Raw genomic sequence first — 18,365 nt, 5'->3', positions numbered from 1 at the left:
GATGTCTATGCCAAACATTTCCAAATAAAATTTAGAGTTAATGCTGGCATAGGTTGCCTCATCCCCATCTCCCTAGCACAGCAGCAAAAGTGCCAGGAGCTTGTGGCAGACAGATAGCTCAGTGTGCAGAGCATGAGACTCTTCACCTCAGGGTGAAATATTCCTGCATTGCAGGGGGTTGGACTAGATGACCCACACGGCCCCCTCCAACTCAACAATTCTATGATTCTATGTATGGGGGTGGGGTGGTGGTGGTGGTGGAAACTGCTCTTTTTGCTGCTGTGAGAAGGGAAACTGGCAACTGGTTCCAGCAAGTGTCTTCCTTTAAACACATGATGTGAAAATAGCTTCTCGGCATATTACTGCTTTGTGCAGAACCATTACTGGTTGAGGTAAGTCGTGTTGCTTTCGTTGTCTTACAGTATATCAATTCTGTAGCAGGTTTTGCTTGTTGAGTGGCTTAAGACTGAAGATTTGGGGCTGAAGCAACACATTGGATAGAAATGTGGCAAAATGGCAAAGGGAGGGAGCGGTTTTGAAAGGGAACCCAGTGAGAGGAGGTGGTGCTTATTACAATTCTATTCCATTTGCATCCCACCTATTTCTCGTGAGGAGCTCAAGGTGATGTACACAGATCTTCCCCCTCCTCAGTGGGTGGTGACTGGCCCAAGGTCACCAAGGGAGCTCCATAGCTGCTTGGGGATTTGAACCCTGGTCTCTGAAGTCCTAGTCCACTATACCAGTGTTTTTCAACCTTTTTTGGGCAAAGGCACACTTGTTTCATGAAAAAAATCACGAGGCACACCACCGCTGTCTGCGGAGAGGGAGATGTCAGAGCCCCGCTGCTCTCTATGGGGAATCGGATGAGAGCGGACCGCCTGTCCGCTCTCATCCGATCCCATCCGATCTGATCCCCACCCAGGACGGATGGAAAATAGGGTGGACACAGTCCGGCGCCCGCCTAGTGGGCGAAAATTTGACTTTTTAAAAAAAAATCTTTTGAATTTTTCAATTTTTCCCACGGCACACCAGGCAACATCTCGCGGCACACTAGTGTGCCGCGGAACAGTGGTTGAAAAACACTGCACTATACCATGCTGGCTTTGTGAGTGCAGAGAAACAGTGTGACAACAGGGGCCCCTTCTGAACAAAGGTGAGGCATCTTAGGTGCTAAGCATTTGGCAAGAGAAGAACTGTGAATTATAATTTTATATTGCTCTGTACATTGAACACTGCTTTTCTTTTATATATTGTAAAAAATAAATACAACATAAAAAACCCAAATAGTGATGCTGACACAAAACCCCACACATAGACTATATAAAAGAATATTGTGAAAATAATACTTTATTGCAACCTCTTCCTTTTTGTTCCTAGATTTTCTAGCAAAAAAGCAGCTGGTCTTTAAGGGGGCAAAAGCATTGGTAAGTTTGAACATTCTGGGACAGCATGGCCATTAATTAATTCTGATGTATTTTTAGTTATGTTCCATTAAATATGTACAGTGATGTGTCTCTAGTATTGGTGAGATGGAAAAAGGAGGCATAATTAATAGAGGAAAGAATGCACCCTTATGAATAGTGGCTGTGTTAAGTCATCTTCGATGACATGGAATTTCTAATTTGAGCCCTCAGAGACATATTTTAGACTGACTACCCTCAAGCTTGGGAAGTGAGCCTTCCTGACTGGAAAAAAAACTGCAGAGGAGCCTTGTTTAGTGTCTCAGCAGGTAGCCGTACATTAAGTGTAATTCTAAATGACAAGAGAAAACAAAGGCCAGGTTGTGTTATTAGAGGCACACTGCCGCTTCTTGACAGATGTGTGCGGCAAGGGAGAGAAGAGAAGAGAGTCCACGCTTCAGATCCTATCAAGCTTTAAATATTTTTGCTTTAAACATGTCAGCTTACGTTCTCTCGCCTTTTTCAAATGCATGATAATGGTGTAAGCAATCTCCTCTGGAAAGGGGAAGATGCAGCCAATCTCAGCACATAAGAGCAACCCTCTCTAATCCTTTGTGTAGGCTGCATGCATTTCAGCCTTGTCTTTGGGGCTTGTGTAAGGATTTCTCTCCTCCTGCTCCCAGCAATGAAAAGGTCTGTGTAGTCATTTGAAAGCCACTGCAACAGCACAATACCTGATTACTTAATTTTGAGCAAGGAAGTTTACCGTATTTCAGTATTTTGCATATATGATCTGTGATGAGCACTGACTGTTGACCACCAGGGAGATCTCTTTGGAGCACAATTTTCTCAGTCCTGTAATGATGTTCTGACAGTGAGGTAGTGCTATTAGTAGCTGTGCCTTTGATAGTTTATCAAATAGATTGCTTTGTGCTGATTGTGTCGGACTCGTCTAGGCTGCTTAGCTCTGCCTCTGTGACTATAAGGAGAGTAAGCTGGGGGTGGGGTGGGGACTGGATCCAGCCTCTCCCAAACCCCACGGTCCATTTTAACTCAATTTCCTTGCAACACTTGGTGTGGTTTCAAAATTCATGGGGCAAAGACACAGAGCTTTGCAGATACAACCAGTCAGCTGTTCAGCAGTGTCTGAAAATACTGCTTCCTTTGCCTGGGCCTCTGCTACTATTGTCCCAAGTTCAGATATACCCCTCACATTTCCCTTTTAGTGCAAGTCTGTGCCAAATTGCTACACACACTCTATCTAGGCTTTTGAGGTAGTCTGGGACTCACCTGGCTGAGAGGGGGAAAGGTGCCTTTGGGAAGGATCAGCTGCCTGTGGGAGAAGTTCCTCACACAGCCAATCTTCCAAAATGCAACTGTCTCTAAAAGAGGCTGCTTTCCCTGGTTGCACATGCCTGAACCCAGGAGGGAACAGGCACACACAGCCAATCTGAGCCCTTTGCAAGTCACCCAAATTTCAGAAGTTGAAGGGACTGCTTAAAATTGACAAGCTGGAATGTGAGCAAGATGATCAAGAAAACAAGCCTTATGCGGTTGATGGAACTGGGTAAGTTTAGCCTGGATAAGAGGAGGCTGAGAGGAAATATGATAGCCATCTTCAAATATCTCAAGGGCTGTCACATGGAAGAGGGAGCAAGCTTGTTTTCTCCTGCTCCAGAGGGTAGGGCCTGAATCAATGGCTTCAACTTACAAGAAAGGAGATTCTGACTAAACATCAGGAATAACTTTTCGCCAGTAAGAGCTGTTTGACCGTGGAACAGACTCCCATGAGAGGTGGTGGACTCTCCTTCCTTGGAAGTTTCTAAGCAGAGGTTAGATGGTCATCTGTCATGGATGATTTAGTGGAGATTCCTGCGTTGTAGAGGGTTGGATTAGATGACCCTTGGGGATCCCTTAATTCTGTGATTTTGTGAAAGAGGAATGCTGGGAGAGAGAATGGAAACTTGGCAGGCCAAAATTGGTTTATGGGCTGGAGGTTTGCCACCCCTGATCTGCAGATAGCCCTGGCATCCGAGCAATGCTCTTTGACCCACAAATGAAAGGCTTATTTCTTTCCCTAGGTTTCTCCATGCATTGCTTCCATGTTTACCTTCAAAGATGGGACTACACTTCAGGGTTGACGTACTCTACTCGAATTCCCCATCCCCCCAGCAAACCAGTGCTATTTTTCTAGAAAAAGAGGTGCTGGAACTCACCATGAACACCACCCTTGTTCTCTTAGAATGGCAATGGCGTCCACCTGAGAGGTTCCTGTGAATTCCCTCTGAAAAAAGCCTTGGGTATTATTACACTATTATTATGCAAGGTGGTGTAAGCCACAGCACAGTTCCCTGCAATATGGGTATAATATGGATTTGTGACAAATCATTTGTCTGCAATAGCATTAAAAAAAACAAACTTTACAAGCTCAGGAAAAATAATAAGCCATGTTTGAGTATGAAGTAAGACCCAAGTTAAAAAGATTGTGAACTCCAATTTTTTTCTTGCAGTCTTTTGTTTTTGAGTTGATAAAGCACTCTCCAATCAGAGCTAGACTAAAATCTTGGATAACTGAACTGTTTTCTATTGGATGGCAATCACTTCTCCAGCAGGAATGATAGAGAGAAAGGCTTAAAAATAAAGCAAAAAGTTCTTTCTACGTACAATGGGTGTTTTCCTCTAGACTTCTTTTTATCCATTTGGCTATATAGGCTATTCTTCAATGTCAATCATTGTTCAGACTTCTTTCATTGACTTAATACTGAGACAGGAACAGGCTAATTTCTCACAAAGAAAGAAAGAAAGAAAGAAAGAAAGAAAGAAAGAAAGAAAGAAAGAAAGAAAATACAGCCTGTATATTTTGCCTTGTTTCTCAGGTTCTACAAGGGCAAAGGATCAGGTTGCTGTTTATTTTTAAAGCCGGGAATCCGGGGAATATGGTTGGGGGGGGGGAGCAAATGCCACCTTAACCCCCATGACCAGGCTGCTGTCTATTCAGGGCACCTCCATCAGCAACTGTGATTTTGTGTCAGGAGCAGAAAATGCATTTTCACAGCTTCCCTGCCTCAAGTACTACTTATTATGCTTTGTCACATGCACTATTAAAAGCATGTATTTGTAGTAGCCTTAGTGCGCATCTCAGCAGGAAAAAATACAATATAACATATTGTTTTGTGGACAAGCATCACACCTTATGGTACAATAGTATATATTGTGGACTGTGCTATTGGTTCCTTAAAATTTATGTTCCTGCTACACAAAAGATTGAGAATACCGTATTGAGAAATGTTTGCATATGAACAACATGTTAAACTTGATTTGGTGTGGCATGAATGCACTGCAGCAAGACTTAGTCTTGCACACTCTCCCCCTCCTTCTGCTGGGCTGTGAGGAGGAGTCTGGAAGGGGTTGCTTACGCTTTAGGATCACCAAAGCTTGTTGTGTTGTCTGTAGTAACAAACTGTAAGGGTAAAGGGACCCCTGACCGTTAGGTCCAGTCGCGGACAACTCTGGGGTTGCGGCACTCATTTCGCTTTATTGGCCGAGGGAGCTGGCGTACAGCTTCCGGGTCATGTGGCCAGTATGACTAAGCCACTTCTGGTGAACCAGAGCAGCACACGGAAACACCGTTTACCTTCCCGCCGGAGTGGTACCTATTTATCTGCTTGCACTTTGACGTGCTTTCGAATGCTAGGTGGGCAGGAGCAGGGACCGAGCAACAGGAGCTCACCCCATCGTGGGGATTTGAACTGCCGACCTTCTGATCGGCAAGCCCTAGGCTCTGTGGTTTAGACCACAGCGCCACCCGCGTCCCAGTAACAAACTGTAGTTAACATTAATTATGGTTAGTTTCAAATAGTTTCAAGCTGTCATTCCTGAAGTTGGCTGGTTTAAGCTAACCTTTGTTAATGTTAACCACAGTTATGGGTCTACATGACATTGCTTCTGAATTCCTTGCAGCTGCACAGGAGAACTGCAATTCACATCATCCCTGCTTGGGGTTGATTTAAGAGGAATCTGTGTGGATTTCTTTCCATTTGCACATTCAACCCCCATCATAGCCCAGCATCATGCTATGAATGCTTTACATAGAATCATAGAATCATAGAGTTGGAATAGACCACAAGGGCCATCGAGTCCAACCCCCTGCCAAGCAGGAAACACCATCAGAGCACTCCTGACATATGGTTGTCAAGCCTCTGCTTAAAGACCTCCAAAGAAGGAGACTCCACCACACTCCTTGGCAGCAAATTCCACTGTCGAACAGCTCTTACTGTCAGGAAGTTCTTCCTAATGTTTAGGTGGAATCTTCTTTCTTGTAGTTTGGATCCATTGCTCCAAACTTTACACTTTAGTTCTCTACAATTTGTAAAACACATGCACATTATACATAAATCGATACAGGTGGCGACCATTTTAGGCACATCCAATTGACAATAAATAAACAAATAATTTATACCCCGCCCATCTGGCTGGGTTTCCCCAGCCACTCTGGGCGGCTCCCAACAAAATATTAAAAATACAATAAAGCATCAAAAATTAAAAACTTCCCTAAACCTTGCCTTGCCCTGAAGGGTTGCTTCTAAAAGTCAGATAGTTGTTTATTTCCTTGACATGTGAAGGGAGGGTGTTCCACAGGGCAGGCGCCACTACCAAGAATGCCATCTGCCTGGTTCCCTGTAACCTCAATTATCGCAGTGAGGGAACTGCCAGAAGGCCCTCGGCGCTGGACCTTAGCGTCCGGGTAGAACGATGGGGGTGGAGACGCTTCTTCAGGTATACTGGGCTGAGGTCATCTAGGGTAAGGTTACCAGATTTTTTCCAATGAAAAATTTTTCAACTTCAATGGATTTTGTATGGGGACTGATTTGTAAATCTGGGTGCTGTCCCTGAGAAATGGGGACGTCTTGTAACCTTAGTCTAGGGCTTTAAAGGTCAGCACCAAGACTTTGAATTGTGCTTGGAAACGTATTGGGAGCCAATGTACGTCTTTCAGGACTGGTGTTATATGGTCTCGGCGGCCACTTCCAGTCACCAGTCTAGCTGCAGCATTCTGGATTAGCTGTAGTTTCCGGGTAACCTTCAAAGGTAGCCCCACGTACAGCGCGTTGCAGTAGTCCAAGCGGGAAATAACTAGAGGATGCACCACTCTGGCGAGACAGTCCGTGGGCAGGTAGGGACTCAGCCTGTGTATCAGGTGGAGCTGGTAGACAGCCGCCCTGGACACAGAATTGACCTGCGCCTCCATGGACAGCTGTGAGTCCAGAATGACTCCCAGGCTGCGCACCTGCTCCTTCAGGGGCACAGTTACCCCATTCAGGACCAGGGAGTCCTCCACACACACACACCCCTGTCCTCCCAAAACAGTACTTCTGTCTTGTCAGGATTCTACCTCAATCTGTTAGCCGCCATCCACCTTCCAACTGCCTCCAGGCACTCACACAGGACCTTCTCCGCCTTCACTGGTTCTGATTTAAAGGAGAGGTAGAGCTGGGTGTCATCTGCATACTGATGAACACCCAGCCCAAACCCCCTGATGATCTCTCCCAGCGGCTTCATATAGATGTTAAAAAGCATGGGGGAGAGGACGGAACCCTGAGGCACCCCACAAGTGAGAGCCATGGGGTCTGAACACTCATCCCCCAACACAACTTTCTGGACACGGCCCAGGAGGAAGGAGTGAAACCACCGTATCACAGTGCCCCCAGCTCCCAGCCCCTCTAGACGGTCCAGAAGGATGTTATGGTCGATGGTATCAAACGCCGCTGAGAGATCCAGCAGAACTAGGAAACAGCTCTCACCTTTGTCCCTAGCCCGCCAGAGATCATCACCCAGCGCGACCAAGGCAGTTTCAATCCCATGATGAGGCCTGAAGGGATCCAAATGGTCCGCATCCTCCAGGCGTGCCTGGAGTTGTTCAGCAACCACCCGCTCAATCACCTTGCCCAAGAATGGAAGATTTGAGACTGGGCGATAGTTGGCCATACTGGCCGGGTCTAAAGATGTTTTTTTAAGAAGCGGTTTAATGACCACCTCTTTCAGCAGGTCTGGGAAGGTTCCTCACATAGGGAAGCATTCACCACCTGTCACGGTCCGGTCTACGGGCGATCGAAGTCCCGGCTGAGGACATCGGGACTGGGGGCAAGATGGCGGGGTGGAAGCAGGAAAGAGTCCAGAAGCCAGGGGTCCAAGGGTCAGGAAGCAGGGAGTCAAGAAGCCAAGGTCCGAGGATCAGGAAGCAAGAAGCCAAGCGCAGCAAGGCAGGAAATGTGTTTCTGTGGCAAAGGGCCGAAGGGAAATGCTGACCTTATATCCCTTCTAGCTTTAACCACCAGGTACAGTGAGTTACCAAGCGGCCTCACCTGTGCGGCCATGCCTTGCCTCTCCAGAACATACTTAGGAAGGCCCCAGTCCTGAAAAGCCCTACTGGTCACAAGGCCCGGCTCCTGCACGCACTCCTGATACTACCCTGCGAAGCCCATCGACCAGCCTTTCCCGGCTCGTTTTTATGAGCCAGGATGGGCAAGGATCAAAGAGACAGGTGGTTGGTTTCACTCATTCAATCAGCCCTCCCACATCCTTGGAGGTAACAGATTGGAGTTGATACCATGCAACTCGACTAGACTGGACTCTAGCACTCTCCCTCTCTGGCCCTGCTCCCAGGGTGGAGTCTACTTTTTCCGAATCGGAGCAACTTTATCTGCAAAAAAACTTTGCAAAACCATTGCAGGAGATCTTGGGGTTCGTACCAGGCCCTGATGGCAAAGGTGGTTCCATTAAATTGTGAACTACCTGAAAGAGTCTCCCACTGATGTTTTCTGCAGCTGCAATAGAGGCGGTGAAGAAGGTCCTCTTTGCCATCACCATCACTACTTGGTAGTCTTGACGTTGAGCTCTAACCTGTATCCGGTCAGATTCAGAGTGAGTTTTCCAACCATATGTCAGGAGTGCTCTGAGGGTGTTTCCTGCTTGGCAGGGGGTTGGACTCGATGGCCCTTGTGGTCTCTTCCAACTCTATGATTCTATGATTCTATGATTCCACCACTGGCGCTCTAACCATCTCAGCGATTGTTTCATTGCCCTCAGCTCCTGGGAAAACCATGGGACTGTCTGGGCTCCATGCAATCGGAGAGGATGCTTCGGAGCCAGACAGTAGATAGCCCTAGTTAAATCCACATTCCAGCAGGCCACCAGGGAATCAGCTGAAAGGCCATCAACATGGGATAAAACATCCCCTACCACTCTCTGGAAACCATTTTGATCCATTAAGTGGTGGGGGTGGACCATCCAAATCAGTTCCACCTCCCTGCAGAGGGGAAGAGTCGCGTGGGTTCTTTTGCACCCAGAAAAAGGCAGAACGGAGGTGGAATGGGGTTGAATGGAAGGGGGGCAGGCCTTGCTTATATGTGCTCCGCTGACGAGCATGGGGGCTGGGAATGGAACTCCCACACAAAATGGTTCCAACTTTTTCATACATTGCTTAGCAAAGAATGTTAGTTACCTATTCACCAATGTACAATTGCTGCTGTCCCAACAGGTGCCTCGTTGCTCTTCTTTTTCTGATGTTGATTGTTGACTTCTGTAAGTTGTTGTTAGAAGCAGCCTATATATGTATTTCGGCAAGGACATTTTGTTTTATGTATTCAATGCCTCACTGATGATGATGACGATAATGAATAAATAATATCTGCTCACCTGGGACTCCAAGTAGGCAACCGTTGTTGCATGGCGCGGCCGTGGTGGGTTTAAGGAGGCTGCCATCTTTCCAGGTGTGGCCTGGGGAGGGGATGGCTGGCACTGCCCACCTCTGACTGCGTCAGATTCTCAGGTAAGGGTGAGCAGTGCCCACTCACCCAATCAGAGACTGGCCTATTTAAGGGGGTGACCAGGTGTCGGCTGCCCTCTGGGCCGATAATTTAAAGCTCCACTCCATCATAGTTGTAACTTGAAGCTAGATGTGGAAACAGCACTTTCTGACTGAAATAAGTATAAAATTACAGGGGCAGGAGGGAAGGAAGAAAATGATGTGCGGTGGGGGGGGGGGAGTGAGTAGTGTTTTTCCAATGTACAAGTGTCTCTACTAAATACTTCTGTTCCCAGTGAGTGACAGTAAGATGCATACAATTGAGCATTGAAAAGCTACCCTTCTCCCCCAAATTCTGTTACTAAGGAGACTTGAAATACGGGCAGAAAACTACTTGAAATAATGAAAACACCACTTGATTGTCATTTGTTAGAAATATTATTTTCATCAAGGAAATAGACTTCAAGGGTGCTCATGTCTCAGACACTCAGACGAGGACGAACCTCGATGAAAGCATGACCCTCACTTAATGCCAGATCATAAAGCAGCTTTGCAAATAGGAGTCAGCATTGGGCCCCCAAAGGGGGCATCTAAATACCAATTCAAATATGAAGGCTAAAGCCAGCCTTTCCCTAATATTCTGCTTTATTAGAATAAGGGCCTTGAGGGGTTGGTGTCAACACATTTTCATAAAACTGCACATGACAAAATTCCAGAGAGCAGCCTGTCATTCATATCTCATCTTCTCTCCACAAACGTGTCTTGACTATTAGTATGACTATCTCAGCACATCTTTTCATGCTACTTTCTTAGGCATATGTTAAAACATCTCCCCCAAAATTGTGAAAGTGACCAATGTATTTTGTAATCTTGTATATCTTACAGATAGGGAGCAAGTAGTGATTAAACAATGTTTCCTCTCTTGTCAGCTAACTAGAACTCCTTCAGCTAAGGATGGGAGAGAAATTGGATTCAAATGTTCACCCTCAATTTCTCATTGTTCCAATCTTCAATACATTTTGCAGCAATTTGTTTTACTATTTTAATATTTTGTTTTAGTATTTGAGTGATAATTTCTCCTAGAAAGCACATTTTATATGCAGCTTTGACTAATGTACACATATCTGCAAGCGGTTCTCTCTAATATAATATATTTTTTGCACAATGTTTCCAGTAACATATTTATTTTTATGCATACTTTACCCTTGTACATGCATTTTGGTAAACATTGTGCTTGGAAAACTATACCACAAAATTCAGATAAGTGCAGATTTTGAAGGATAGCTGTGTTCTGGCCTTTGAAAATTGACAGATTCTTCTATCTCTGCCCTTAGCCACAGCGAGTTAAACCTGTGTTGTAACAGCTAATGAATGTTTCGGATATGATTCAGCAAATATGTTGGGTGAACATCTTGAAACACTGAATTTATATTGATGGGGGCTGCTAATAGATCACTACAAATGTCAAGTGCTGGCGTGTTAAAAAGATCAGAACTCCCAGGATTCAAAAAATGTAATTAGAATTTGGCATTGGTTTAAGTCAACTGATGACCTGCCCTATCGTTTAAATTTGTTTCTGCTGTTGTTCTAAAACGTTGTATGCAATTATTAAGCAGTTTACTTGCATAAAAAGCCTGACTAAAAATGATTGCTCCTTTTAATTTCACAGATTGAAACAGTTTTAGTCAGTTCCATGGAGCTCCAGGGCATCTATGGCACCATCCCAACTTGTCCTTTGAAAAAAAAATGCAACCTAGGCTGATTTTAAAAATTATGACTAGCCCAAAGTTTCCCAATTTGCAACCATGGCTTGCAGGATCATGGAATAATCCAAACTATTTGGATGTTGAAATGAGTTACAGTTCGCCTCAACTCAGGACTGGATGGCAGGGATTCACCTTGTGCGAGGCCGAGGGTTCTCTAAATCATTCAAGTAGTGGTTTAGTGTTATGTTTGAATTATAGGCCTTTTCATTTTTCTATCTGTGGGTGGCTTGTGGGGCCACACAATCTCTACCCCAAGGTTAATTCAGGTTTATTCATGTAGTAGCAAACCATAAAATCACCAGTCTGTAGCAGACAGATGATGGGCTGGGTGCAAACCTCAGTAATTCTTGTAAAGAATATGAGTATTTGTTGTTGTTTAGTCATTTAGTCGTGTCCGACTCTTCGTGACCCCATGGACCAGAGCACGCCAGGCACTCCTGTCTTCCACTGCCTCCCGTAGTTTGGTCAAACTCATGCTGGTAGCTACGAGAACACTGTCCAACCATCTCGTCCTCTGTCGTCCCCTTCTGTTTGTGCCCTCAATCTGTCCCAACTTCAGGGTTTCCAGAGAGTCTTCTCTTCTCACGAGGTGGCCAAAGTATTGGAGCCTCAGCTTCATGATCTGTCCTTCCAGTGAGCACTCAGGGCTGTTTTCCTTCAGAATGGAGAGGTTTGATCTTCTTGCAGTCCATGAGACTTTCAAGAGTCTCCTCCAGCACCATAATTCAAAAGCATCAATTCTTTGGCGATCAACTTTCTTACTGGTCCAGCTCTCACTTCCATACATCACTACTGGGAAAACCATGGCTTTAACTATACGGACCTTTGTGGGCAAGGTGATGTCTCTGCTTTTTAAGATGCTGTCTAGGTTTGTCATTGCTTTTCTCCCAAGAAACAGGCATCTTTTAATTTTGTGACTGCTGTCACCATCGGCAGTGATCATGGAGCCCAAGAAAGTAAAATCTCTCACTGCCTCCATTTCTTCCCTTTCTATTTGCCAGGAGGTGATGGGCCCAGTGGCCATGATCTTTGTTGTTTTTTTGATGTTGAGCTTCAGACCATATTTTGCGCTCTCCTCTTTCACCCTCAATAAAAGGTTCTTTAATTCCTCCTCACTTTCTGCCTTCAAGGTTGTGTCATCTGCATATCCGAGGTTGTTGATATTTCTTCCGGCAATCTTAATTGTGGCTAGGGATTCATCCAGCCCAGCCTTTCACATGAGGAATTCTGCATATAAGTTAAATAAGCAGGGAGACAATATACAGCCTTGTCGTACTCCTTTCCCAATTTTGAACCAATCAGTTGTTCCGTATCCAGTTCTAACTGTAGCTTCTTGTCCCACATAGAGATTTCTCAGGAGACAGATGAGGTGATCAGGCACTCCCATTTCTTTAAGAACTTGCCATAGTTTGCTGTGGTCGACACAGTCAAAGGCTTTTGCATAGTCAATGAAGCAGAAGTAGATGTCTTTCTGGAACTCTCTAGCTTTCTCCATAATCCAGTGCATGTTTGCAATTTGGTCTCTGGTTCCTCTGCCCCTTCGAAATCCAGCTTGCACTTCTGGGAGTTCTCGGTCCACATACTGCTTAAGCCTGCCTTGTAGAATTTTAAGCATAACCTTGCTAGCGTGTGAAATGAGTGCAATTGTGCGGTAGTTGCAACATTCTTTGGCACTTCCCTTCTTTGGGATTGGGATGTAGACTGATCTTCTCCAATCCTCTGGCCACTGCTGAGTTTTCTAAATTTGCTGGCATATTGAGTGTAGCACCTTAACAGCATCATCTTTTAAAACTTTAAATAGTTCAGCTGGAATATCATCACTTCCACTGGCCTTGTTATTTGCAGTGCTTTCTAAGGCCCATTTGACTTCACTCTCCAGGATGTCTGGCTCAAGGTCAGCAACCACACTACCTGGGGTGTACGATACATCCATATCTTTCTGGTATAATTCCTCTGTGTATTCTTGCCACCTCTTCTTGAAGTCTTCTGCTTCTGTTAGGTCCTTGCCACTTTTGTCCTTTATTATGGTAATCTTTGTACGAAATGTTCCTTTCATATCTCCAGTTTTCTTGAACAGATCTCTGGATTTCCCCATTCTATTGTTTTCCTCTATTTCTTTGCATTGCTCATTTAAGAAGGCCTTATTGTCTCTCCTTGCTATTTTTTGGAAATCTGCATTCAATTTCCTGTATCTTTCACTATCTCCCTCACATTTTGCTTGCCTTCTCTCCCCCGCTATTTGTAAGGCCTCGTTGGACAGCCACTTTGCTTTCTTGCATTTCCTTTTCATTGGGATGGTTTTTGTTGCTGCCTCCTGTATAATGTTACGAGCCTCCTTCCATATTTCTTCAGGCACTCTGTCCACCAAATCTAAATCCTTAAACCTGTTCCTCACTTCCACTGTATATTCATACAGTTAGATTGTAACTTAGCGGCCCAGTGGTTTTTCTTACTTTCTTCAGCTTGAATTTTACTATAAGAAGCTGATGATCTGACCCACAGTCCCAGGTCTTGTTTTTGCTGGCTGTATAGAGCTTCTCCATCTTTGGCTGCAGAGAATATAATCAATCTGATTTCGATGCTGCCCATCTGGTGATGTCCATGTGTAGTCATGTGTTGTTGGAAAAGAGTGTTTGTGATGATCAGCTTGTTCTCTTGGCAGAACTCTATTAGCCTTTGCCCTGCTTCGTTTTGAACTCCAAGGCCAAACTTGCCAGTTGTTCCTTTTATCTCTTGACTCCCTACTTCAACATTCCAATCTCCTATAATGAGAAGAACATCCTTCTTTGGTGTCATTTCTATAAGGTGTTGTAAGTCTTCATAGAATTGGTCAATTTCAGTTTCTTCAGCACCAGTGGTTGTTGCATAAACTTGGATTACTGTGATGTTAAAAGGTCTGCCTTGGATTCGTATCGAGATCATTCTATCATTTTTGAGATTGCATCCCAGTACAGCTTTCACCACTCTTTTGTTGACTATGAGGGCCACTCCATTTCTTTTACGGGTTTCTTGCCCACAGTAGTAGATATGATGCTCATCCGAACTGAATTCGCCCATTCCCGTCCATTTTAGTTCACTGATGCCCAGGATGTCAATATTTATTCTTGCCATCTCATTTTTTACCACATCCAGCTTACCGAGGTTCATGGTTCTTACATTCCAGGTTCCTATGCAATATTTTTCTTTACAGCATTGGACTTTCCTTTCGCTTCCAGGCATTTCCACAACTGAGCGTCCTTTCAGCTTTGGCGCAGCCCCTTCATCAGCTCTGAATCTACTTGTACTTGTCCTCCGCTCTTCCTCAGTAGCATGTTGGATGCCTTCTGACCTGAGGGGCTCATCTTCCAGCGTCATAACTTTTATATGCCTGTTGTCTTTGTCCATGGAGTTTTCTTGGCAGGGATACTGGAGTGGCTTGCCAGTTCCTCCTCCAGGTGGATCACGTTGGGTCACAACTCTCCACTACGACCTGTCCACCTTGGGTGGCCCTGCACGGCATAGCTCATAGCTTCTCTGAGTTATTCAAGCCCCTTCGCCATGGCAAGGCAGTGATCCATGAAGGGGATTCTGAGTATTAACAACCTATTGATTAATATTTTAGAGCCAATAATGCTTAGCTGAAAGCAATTATGTTGGCCCCAAAGCTTTCATCATGCTGGTATGCCACCCTACAGTGTCTTATCATGTTAACATAAATTGTTTGTGGGAGATCACAGTAGGAACTTCTGAAACTACAGTGCCGTCCTGCGCATGTTTACCGAGCCTTATTCCTAGTAACATGAGCACAGGTTGCTGCCTTTCAACCAGTAATAATAATACTTTTTTTATAAACTGGAGTTGCAGGTTCTTTTACTGTTTTATATATAGCTTGATTAATTATCTGGTTAAATACTCTTAAGAGCTCCTCTTTTTGACTATATAAAACATTAAGTTAATTCTTGTCACACCAAAGTATAGTAAAATATTTGTACTGTCTTAATTGCTCTGTATTCCATCTTGAACACTCGTGGTTAAAAGTAAAATCAAATAGCCTAACTGAAACAGTATTCTTTTTGTCGTAAATGAGGTATTTGTTTATTCCCCTCACAAGCTCCTGTAAAGTGAAATGAGAAGAAATCTTAGCAAGCAGAACATGGTTCCCCCAAAGCACATACATTTATTCTATTTTTGACGGTTGTATACCAGGGACTTTAAACAGTAAGGATGGAGAGAAATTTGTTTGGTCTGCATTTTAACATGGGTTGAGCTAATGCACTGGTCCTCTACTTAAATGCAGATTGGAATGCCACAATAAATCAGATTACTCACTAATTTTTGCAGAACAGTTCAAAAAGTGTGGATAAAGATGTGTATCTTACAGAAAGAATGCATTGAAAAATGCTTTGAAAACCATATGAAATGTGTTTCAGGAAACAAATTCATTCAAAACGCACATTTCACCAGAAAGTAGAATAATTCATAGAATCACAGAATCATTGGAAGGGACCCAAGGGTCATCTAGTCCACCCCCTGCAATGCAGAAATCTCAGCTACGGCATCCATGACAGATGGCCACCCAACCTCTGCTTAAAATCCTCCAAGGAAGGAGAGTCCACAACCTCCCAGGGGAGACCATTCCACTGTCAAACAAAAAGTTCTTCTTCATGTTAGTTGCTATTTTATTTCTTGTAACTTGAAGCCATTGGTTTGAGTCCTACCCTCCAGGGCAAGAGAAAGCAAGCTTTCTCCATCTTCCATGTGACAGCCCTTGAGATATTTGAAGATAGCTATCATATCTCAGCCACCTCTTTTCCAGGCTAAAGATACCCAGGCTAAGCATACTGTTCCTCATAAGGCTTGGTTTCTAGACTCTTAATCATCTTGGTTGTCCTCCTCTGCACACCTTCCAGCTTGTCAACATCCTTCTTAAATTGTGGTGTCCAGAATTGGACACAGGATTCCAGGCATGGTCTGACCAAGGCAGAATAGAGTAGTACTATAATTTCCCTTGATCTGGATCCTATACTTCTGTTGATGCAGTCTAGGATAGCAGTAGCTTTTTTTGCTGCTGCATCACACTGTTGACTCGTGTTGTGGTCCACTAAGACCCCTAGATCCTTTTCACATATACTATTAGTAAGCTGCGTGTCTCTCATCTCATATTTGTGCATCTGGTTCTTCCTGCCTAAGTCAGAACCTTACATTTATCCCTACTGAAATTCATTTTGTTTGTTTGGACCCAGTTTTCCACTCTGTTAAGGTCATTTTGGGGATGCGGGTGGCGCTGTGGGTTAAACCACAGAGCCTAGGACCTGCCGATCGAAAGGTCGGCGGTTCGAATCCCCGCAGCGGGGTGAGCTCCCATCGTTCGGTCCCAGCTCCTGCCTACCTAGCAGTTCGAAAGCACCCCTAAGTGCAAGTAGATAAATAGGGACTGCTTTCTAGCGGGAAGGTAAACGGCGTTTCTGTGTGCGGCGCTGGTGCTGGCTCGCTAGATGCAGCTTAGTCACGCTGGCCACGTGACCCGGAAGTGTCTCCGGACAGCACCGGCTCCCGGCCTCTTGAGCGAGATGAGCGCGCAACCCTAGAGTCGGTCATGACTGGCCCTGATGGGCAGGGGTACCTTTACCTTTTTAAGGTCATTTTAAATACCAATTCTGTATTCTGCAGCATTAGCTACCCCTCCCAGTTTGGTGTCATCTGCAGATTTGATGAGCATCCCCTCAATTCCTTCATCCAAGTTGGTTATAAATTCAAATGTGAATTTTTCACACATTAAACAAAATCTGGAAAAAACAAGGTAGAATGGGCCCGTCATGGAGCACACGTGAGACTGCTGCTCTGTCCAACCTATTTCATAGGTGAGCAGCCCCTTTGTGATTTTGCTCTGCAATTTCAACTGTAGCATTCAAAGAAAAATCTGCTCGAAAGAGTAGATCTCTGTTTGTATTTTGTATGTCTCATTTTTGGAAGGAGTCTCATAATGTTCCAGCATTGACACAGTTGCTGGTAGCCTACGGATCACAGAAATAAACAGCATTCCCCTCTCTTCATGTTCACATCACTGGACTAAAAGTGAATATATACTGCCTGGAAAAAATGCCTTCTCTTCTATCAGATTACTAGTGTTCTGTTTTTTGAAAATGTTGTTTGGGGCCTGCATTGCTTTTTGCTGTGTAGCTCTTCCCTTGCAACAGATTGTCACATTTTTTCAGGGTTACCTGTATCTTCTTTGCTTGAGCTGGCTTTATTCTCCTGAGCAGCAGGGCTATTTTTCACAGGCCATTTTCCCCTTAAATGTCTCCACCAGCACTCAGTGTTGGAAAGGAAGGATGAACCATGGCTCATGTTTCTATCAGATGTACTCATAACCAGGGGAGCCATTTCAAGTTTCTGTGAGTGTTACCATTCACTCTGCTAGCAAGGTAGTAATTGGACAGTCTTCTGATTGAACTCCCTTAGGAAATATATACCTAGTATATTTCCAGATGAAATGCCGCTGCAGAAGGGACTTTGGATAGCCACCAGTCTTGCGTCTCATCAAGAGGATTACAGCTCTATTAGTATGGCATCCAATGTTATCATTAGTGTTAATTCTGGGGATCAGGCCAAGTGCTAGCATGGGAATGAAATACCAGGACTTGCCCCTGACATTTCCCGACCCTCTTTTCACACTGTTCAGCATTGTTTTTCAACAAATTAGATTGATTTGGGGGTGGGGAAGAAATGTCCCTTTACTTTATGTTTCTGTTTAATAATTGGCAGGTTGTATCTCACAGTCCCTTTGCTTGGTACCCTAGGAAATACTGTGGCAGAAATAATAAGAGCAACAAAACCATTTTGGCTCCAAGGCAGCAATGTAACAAATTGAGCCATGCTAATGACTAATTTGTGTTTTCAGTATCTCTCTGCTACAGAAGACAAGCAATAGGTAATTTCTTTGGCTTCCTTTTCTTCAGTTTCCTCTTACTAATAAAAACAAGCCATTGCATTATATTTTCTCTTCCCTCAGCAATGTCAGGCACTGCAAGTCAGACTGTGTGACCCTAATGGAAAGCATGTAAAGCATGTTGGGTAAGTCTCAAAGTTGAAGCACTTTCAGGAAAAGTACATCCAAATCCCACACATTTTCAGGGGCTTTCATCCGAAGTGTGTGCATAGAATGGTTTAGCAGAGAGTGCAGCCATGGGTAGCCAATCACTTGATCCATCACTGGCAGCTTCTGCTGGCATAATCTGGGTAATTGTGTTTGACTGCTGGTATCAAGAAAGACAAATCGAGAACTTATGTAGGCAGGACCTGTTTCACTTGGAAACCTGCTCAGAATTAGGGATGTGTCAACCACTGATAAATTTCACTAGCCTTATCAAAAAGTCTTTTGGTTTTCCTTGACATTGAGATGTTTCATCTTGTATG

The 18,365-nt window shown here is 44.4% G+C and overlaps 1 long non-coding RNA gene across 1 annotated transcript in view; it reads left to right on the top strand.

Moving 5' to 3' along the window:
• Positions 1-1,085: 1,085 nt before the first annotated feature.
• The window catches only part of LOC308589511, a 38,174-nt gene continuing 20,894 nt past the window's right edge, over positions 1,086-18,365 (top strand). The window contains exons 1-2 of the long non-coding RNA XR_014009338.1: positions 1,086-1,153; positions 1,378-1,424. This is a non-coding gene — a long non-coding RNA (uncharacterized lncRNA). The remainder of the gene's footprint in view (positions 1,154-1,377; positions 1,425-18,365) is intronic.

Source organism: Podarcis bocagei (assembly GCF_964188305.1).
Source record: "Podarcis bocagei genome assembly, chromosome: 6".
Lineage (NCBI taxonomy): Eukaryota > Metazoa > Chordata > Lepidosauria > Squamata > Lacertidae > Podarcis > Podarcis bocagei.
The sequence above is the reverse complement of the archived record's forward strand: the minus strand, read 5'-3'. Positions and strand labels throughout refer to the sequence as shown.